This window comes from Bos indicus x Bos taurus, chromosome 16, assembly GCF_003369695.1.
Source record: "Bos indicus x Bos taurus breed Angus x Brahman F1 hybrid chromosome 16, Bos_hybrid_MaternalHap_v2.0, whole genome shotgun sequence".
NCBI lineage: Eukaryota > Metazoa > Chordata > Mammalia > Artiodactyla > Bovidae > Bos > Bos indicus x Bos taurus.
The window spans coordinates 13750047-13757363 of record NC_040091.1 but is presented as its reverse complement, the minus strand read 5'-3'; the positions used below and the strand labels follow the sequence as shown (position 1 = coordinate 13757363).

General features: G+C 38.2%; 1 pseudogene; it reads right to left on the bottom strand.

Moving 5' to 3' along the window:
• Positions 1 to 6793: 6793 nt before the first annotated feature.
• On the bottom strand, positions 6794 to 7003 carry LOC113907137 (annotated as a pseudogene).
• Positions 7004 to 7317: the final 314 nt, after the last annotated feature.

Here is a 7317-nt window from a genome sequence, read left to right as displayed (position 1 = left end):
GACTGAGCGACTTCACTTTCACTTTTCACTTTCACTTTTCACTTTCATGCATTGGAGAAGGAAATGGCAATCCACTCCCGTGTTCTTGCCTGGAGAATCCCAGGGACGGGGAAGCCTGGTGGGTTGCTGTCTATGGGGTCGCACAGAGTTGGACACGACTGAAGTGACTTAGCAATCATATCAGAAGGGGCTAGGGCCATAGGCCTCGAGATAATTAAACCTACACTAAATCATTCCTTACCTATGACTTAAGACAATTGAGAGGATTCTTGGGCATTACAGGCTATTGCCACATTTGGATTCCAGGTTATGGGGAACTTGCCCAGCCTTTAATGAGGGTTCAAACTGCCCCTTAAAAGAAGGGACTGTTTCTATGGCAGAGTGTTTTAGTGCACAGATATTGTCGTAGATCCTGAAGCCTTAGAATTAACTATGTGACTCAGTTTTTAGCTTTTCAATGGACATTATGAGAACTCTGGGAGGAGATCCCTGACCTAGCCTTCACAATTGGTCTAACTGCTGGATCTACAAAGTGCTCCCCCTACTCATCAATTGAAGACTTCCCATGGTAGGTTTCTCCAGTTCAAGGAAAGGACTTTTCTTCAACTCTGCGAATACCTTCTCCAGCAACAATTGTATGTGACGCCTCTTCTTGATCTGATGACATCTAACAATCCTAAACTGGACTGATGCAATTTTGGACATAATGTAACTATTAATTTTGATTATGTTTTAATTTTGTTTAATGACTATTTTGCCTTACATTTGTAACTGTATAACAGGGTTTGTTTCTAATGGTCTAAAAACTTTTAAGTTACAAATGGTTGTCCAGGCTCCTACAAGTGCCATAGCCTCCTCCAACTATTACCTGGGGCCCCTGGATCAGATACCCTCAGTATGAGGGTTAGGAGAATATGTTACCTCAACAGCAAGAAGTAGTTATAGAATGAAAACGATGCCCCTTTCCCTTGGCAACATAATTCTCCTAAAAGAAAAGGGGGGATTGAGAGAGTCAATTCCTAGGTAGGTTGATAAGAAGTCCAGAGTCCCCGAGGAAAGGAAAGGGGTCTGGGGCTCTCAAGGAGGAGACAAGGACAAGCATTATTTTTTTCTACATTGCTTTGTCTTAGTCAATATAACAATGTATCTTGCTGGAGGATATGTTTCTCCTTTAACAAGAACCTTCTAACTAATCTTGCTATCTTAAAACTTGTATACTGTGGGAGTGGGTTTGGTAAGACCTTTCTATTGTTAGTTCTAATCTTGCTAATTTAAAATGTAAATTGTGGGAGTGGGCCTGGTACAACATTGAGACATTCTTTTGATTTATTGTAATAACTAATTTTTAAAAAGTATATAGCTCCCTTGCTAAGACTAATGAGGGGGAACTCTCTGTCCTCCTTCTGATGTCTGTGTCAGAAGATTTCTTTGTCCCTTTTCATACTTTACTAAAACTCTGCTACACAAAACCTCTTGAGTGATCAAGCCTGGTCCCTGGTCCTGAAGCTAAATCTTTTTCTTTGGATATCACGAATCCTACACTGCTCATCATAAGGTATCAGTAGTGAAGAGTTGATTCTCAATTTGCTGATGGTTAAGACTCAGAGCAAGGTGATACTTGAGTTAAGACCCAGTAGAGGTAAGAAATTGAGCCATGAAGATAAGGTGGGGAAGGCTTAAGTTTAGTCAATACCAAGAGTAAAGGCTGTTAGGTAGGAGTGAGCTTGGAGAATTTAAGAAATAACAAGGAGAGCTGTGTAACTGGCGTGAAGTGAATGTTAGTAGTAAGAGGCACTCACAAGATGATAGACAGTTGCATCTTTTGAAATATACACATAAACAGCTCAAGCATATAAAACTGTTAAGCAGTTTTGGTGTTCAACTGCAAACAGCACAGAGAATAGTATATTTGTTCACTCGGGACCACTTTAAAATCACTCATCAGCATTAGTTATGTACGGTACCTCTGAAAGTCTTGGTTTCTCTTGCATATATCTTTGTACAAAATACCTAACTATATTTCCAAACACATAGTCCAAAATAACATAATTCCCAATATACTTCCTACACATATCCCTTGAAACTACCACATACTGGCCCTGAGAGCACACTCAACACAACCTGCATGAAGTTCATTATCTTCCTTCCTAGCCTATCCTCTTAGTTACTCAAATGAACGTTGAAATAGAAAATCCTGTTTAGATAGTTGAGTCTCCTGTCCTCTTCAATATCAGACCCAAAATTTAGCAGCGCTCATCTTACTACTATAAAAGTCTACATTTTCTTAGCTTCTATTTTCAGCCAGTTTGACAATATGACTAAATTTGGGTAAATTAGATGTGACTGTTAGGTAGGTAGAATAGGGAAAAGGAGTCCAAAATGGCGGTGGCTAAAAGACAAGGAAGGTCAAAGGAAGGTCCGAGGACCAGAGTGAAAACTTCAGGCAGAACAAACAGCACTCCTGGCTAAGCCCAGTTTGCATAGGGCAGGCCCAGGTGGAGGAAAAAACATATAAAAGGAGGAGCCAAAGCACTTTCTCATGGACTCTATCTCCCGCGTGCGTGCGCGTGCACGCTCTCTCTCTCTCTCCCCACCCCTCCCCCTTCCCCTCCCTCTCCCTCCCCACGCACTCCTCCACTCTCTTCTCTTCGAGTCTTGGATTCTCCTGCTATCTTCTAAATAAAATAGAGCTGTAACACTGATTTGTTTAAGAGCTATAGCACGGTTTGTCCAAGACCTAAGAGCTGTGATGCGCCGAGGGCTTTAATGTCTGTCACTCCAAATCTTTGTTGTGACGAGACAAAGAACCGAGGAACATACACTCGCGGGTCATGACCATAAGTGCTGTTTGGGTCTGACTGTTTGAGAACCAACTCAGTCTACATTCCTACTAGTACTTCATCTTCTTGTAGTGGGAGATAAATGAAGTTCTTGGACCGTGCTTGTAAGGTATCTGATGGAAACATGAAGATGGGAGCTTTGTACAAGGATGGTGAAATAAAAAGACAAAAAGTGTGGTTCACTGATGATACTATAGAACTATGATACTGTTCTGGAGTTCCTACCTCCTAATTTTTCTATGTGAGTTTAAACAATACCTGCGTTTCATCTAGCAACTCTTATTCTGAATTGTTATGTTCATCTGAACTGAATCCAATTAACAGATACAACCATTCTTTTATTGGTCCATATTTAGAACCATCTTTCACTCTGCTTTAATTTGTTCTATCTGGTACTAGTAGTTAGCTGTAACATTCTACTTAGTTACCATTCGATATCTAAACAATCTCTTGTCTAATTAACTGCCTTTCTCTCATGACTTATAATATAGAGGATTGAAGGCATTTTCTTAAGGGTGTCTATAGTCAGATGGAAAAATAATTATCCCCACATATAGATCTATTCCTTCCTCTTTCGTGTTCAATTTCTGCTGGTCATTTAATTTTATTATAATTTTCAAAGCTGCTCCAGTACTTGTGTTTCCATAAACAACATACTTGGCAGTATCACACTCCATTTGTCTCCATTCTCACTTATGAATCAATCATAGAGATACTTTTCATATCAGAAGCTGTCAGACACACATCTATATCTACTCTTTTCAATGCCTGAGTTGCCCTTATTTTTTTAGCAAAATATTAGCAAGATGGGATAATAGAAATTCACATGGGTGTAAAATAAAGCACACACAATTTGAAATCTTCAGTTAAGGACTTCTCAGTGGCTTAAACTTCGGAAATTTTCTTACTCTTTCTGAATATGAACTTTATACTCAGTAAATTGTCAATAAATAACATCTTGCCAGTATCGGTTAAAAGGTAAATTAAAAATAATAGCCTAGGGTTATAGAATCCTTGATGGAGCAAGAGGAAAAAATTCTATCCCTCCACCTTAAAAATATGTAGTACATGTAATATATATGGACACATGTAATTATTGCTTTTAGATATTGGTCAATAGGCAATTGTCTGCTATGAAGGGAAGTTGTCTTCTCAGAAGGGAAAAAAAAAATATCACTGACGCTCGCTTCCAGGCACATTTCAGACAACTTGGCAAATAAAGAGGACCAGGGAGTTCATCAACATCTTTTTCAGTTCAGACAGTATCTAAGATCAGGAAATCTGAGGTGGCTGGAAATTTCCAGGCCTGCAAAAAGGCAAGAGGATATAAACAGTAAAGGAGGCCCAGAAATCAACAGTATTGGACTACTCAGATCTCAGGCGAATACTAAAACATAGATTTGTGAGATGAAATTCCACAATATCAAGCACAGAGGAAAAAAGGAGCTGTAAACTTTATAGTTCATACAACTTTACACAGGACTGGGAGGCTTTAAGTTCCTGCCAGCCATAGTGTTACTCTGCCTTGATCACTTAAAGCATTTTGTATAAAAGTCAAAAGGAAAGACTTCAGTTGTAAGGCTAAGTAATTGCTAGGGTAAAAGCTACTCTAGACCTATATAAAGAAAGCTGATGAAACAGACTTGAAACTACCAAAGTGAACCATATGTAACTTGACAAATATGGTTGGAAGAAAAGGATACCCTTTACAGAAAGAAAGAAACTTCAGCCAACTTTGGGTTGGGAAGATCCCCTGGATCAGGGAAAGGCTACCCACTCCAGTATTCTGGCCTGGACAATTCCATGGACTATAGAGTTCATGGGGTCGCAAAGAGTCGGACACAACTGAGCAGCTTTCACTTTCATAGAACTATCAGTTCAGTTCAGCTCAGTCATGTCCAACTCTTTGCGACCCCATGAATCGCAGCACGCCAGGCCTCCCTGTCCACCACCAACTCCTGGAGTCCACCCAAACCCATGTCCATTGAGTCGGTGTTGCCGTCCAACCATCTCATCCTCTGTCGTCCCCTTCTCCTCCTGTTCTCAATCTTGCCCAGCATCAGGGTCTTTCAAATGAGTCAGCTCTTCGCATCAGGTGGCCAACGTATTGGAGTTTCAGAACTAACTGTATTTAAGCATTAAAACTGTGAAAATATAGAAGCAGAAATAATACAATACAGGAGAAAATTTCTGCACAATTGGAGTGGGCCAAGATTTCTTAGTTGACAGTAAAAAGAAAAGTGAAAAAAAAAATTGTTAAAGTGACTTTATCAAAATTAAAACTTCCTAAAATTTTGCCATTAAGAAAATGAAAAAGCAAGCTATAGGATGCAAGAAAAAAATATTTCTTTCTTCCTTTTTTTTTCTGCAGTACCACTATATCTTGAAAATTATCTTATTGATTGCATTACAATCAACATTGTTTATTTTAGTTTTTAAAAATCAGTATACTGAAGACTATCATGGTGACTATTTCACTAGGGATAAATAAGTTATCAATTGCAATGATATAAAACTAACTCTTTTTTAGGGCAAAATTGCATGCATTTGTTTTAATGAAGATATTTATATTCCAAATAGTTGGCCATTTGCATGGAAATTAGAATATGGTGGTTACAATGACTTATTAAATTGGCTACCAGACCACAATGAAGAAAAAAATCAATTAAAAAGCATATATAACCTATAGCATTTATTTGTATTATACCATTAACATATTTTCCTAGATTTAGCGTTAACAATATTCTGTTTTCTGTAGAGAGTCTATCCAAGTGAAACGAAAGGCTTTGAGTACATTTTATGCCATGCACAAAATATCTGTGCTTATTTCTACTATGTAGCTGATGGACCATAAAGCATGATGCCAGATATAAAACAGAGCTGTTAAAATGTACCACATCATTTTATAGATTAGGAAAGTGCTAAAATGATATGATATTTCAAAGATGTCACAAAAATTAAGCAAAATGACCCCACCAAGCCTTTTTTAGTTTTAACAATGCAGCCCCTCATAATTTAAACCGCTCCTTTGATATTTAACGCAAAACCCATAGAAAATCCTCATTTTTATGGAAGAAGAAACATAACTAAAGTGCACCTTCCTTTTTTGCTTCAAAAATATCTGGTGAAGGAGAAATAGTACAGTCTTGGAAGTTCAACAAACCTAGTTTTAAATTTTTGAATTGCCCTAAACTGACTATGGAGGTCAATAATTTCTCTGGACAACAGCAAGAGTTGATATATCAATCCCAATAGGGTTGATCTGAGGATTTAAGACATGAGCCAGACATATGATAAACATTTTCTCCAACTCTCCAAGACTAAAATATAGGAATTGAATATTCCAGTAGACACAATTAAGGGTGGTAGCATGGCAAGCTACATGTGAAAGTGTGGGTTCTGTTTTCCCAGAAATAATTATGCCAATTTTGGCCTATTTTTATTTTGACATATGTTCATTTTTAGGCATTAAAGTAAAACTGAATGTGCTTGTCATCAAATAATGAATTGAAAGAAGATATTTGAGATAAAACAATAACTATTAGTTTTTTTTGACAGGAAAGTAGGATTGATTGGTGGGCATAATTAAGGAGTGAACAGCACCAATGCTCTCATGAGTGCAAGGCCAGCCATTTGTCCAGGGGACCACAATTAGGGATGCATCAGATGAGCTGCTTTTCTGCCACCATGTTTTCAAATTCATCTGCATTAAACTTAGTAAATCTTCACTTATTGGAGATATGGACTTTCGGCTCCAAAGGAACTTGAACTTGGCCCTGCAGACTGTCTCAATCACGTGTTCCTTGCTCTACAGCTTGGTGCAGATATAGACTTATGACTTGTCCAATGTGGACCCTGGCCAGTGTGCCCTCAGGCTTTCCAAAGGCAGTGCACATGTCTGTCTGGAGCCTAGACAGGGAACAGCATGCCAGTCTTGAGTGTCCACTGAAAAGAGTTGTCTCCAAGGTCCCTTATGGCTACCTGTACAGGCAACAGGCTGCATACACTATCAAGGACTAAGCTATGAGGCAGGCATATGATAAATATTTTATCTAACTCTCCAAGATTGAAATATAGGAATTAAATATTCCAGTAGCTGTCTGCAGCTACTGCACACTGGGCCCTCATGGGGAAAAGAGCACAGTTGGCTTAACTGGCTGCAAAAATAGCTATCATTAATAAAATTATACTCTCATTGCATTTTAAAAACTTATGAATAGAAGAAAGGAAGACACATAGCTTCACTTGCATAATATTTCATATCTTATAGATCAATTGCATATATTGTTTTATATACAGCTCTTGATATATCTCATATTATCCCTACTTGCTTTATTCTGTTTTCCAGGTCCTATCTTCATTCTGAGAGAGGCACAATACAGGAATAATAGACTCAATATTCTTCTCCCATATCCATAGTCACTGTATTAGTTTCTCACAGCTCCTATAACAAATTACCAAAATAAGAGTGGTTTAA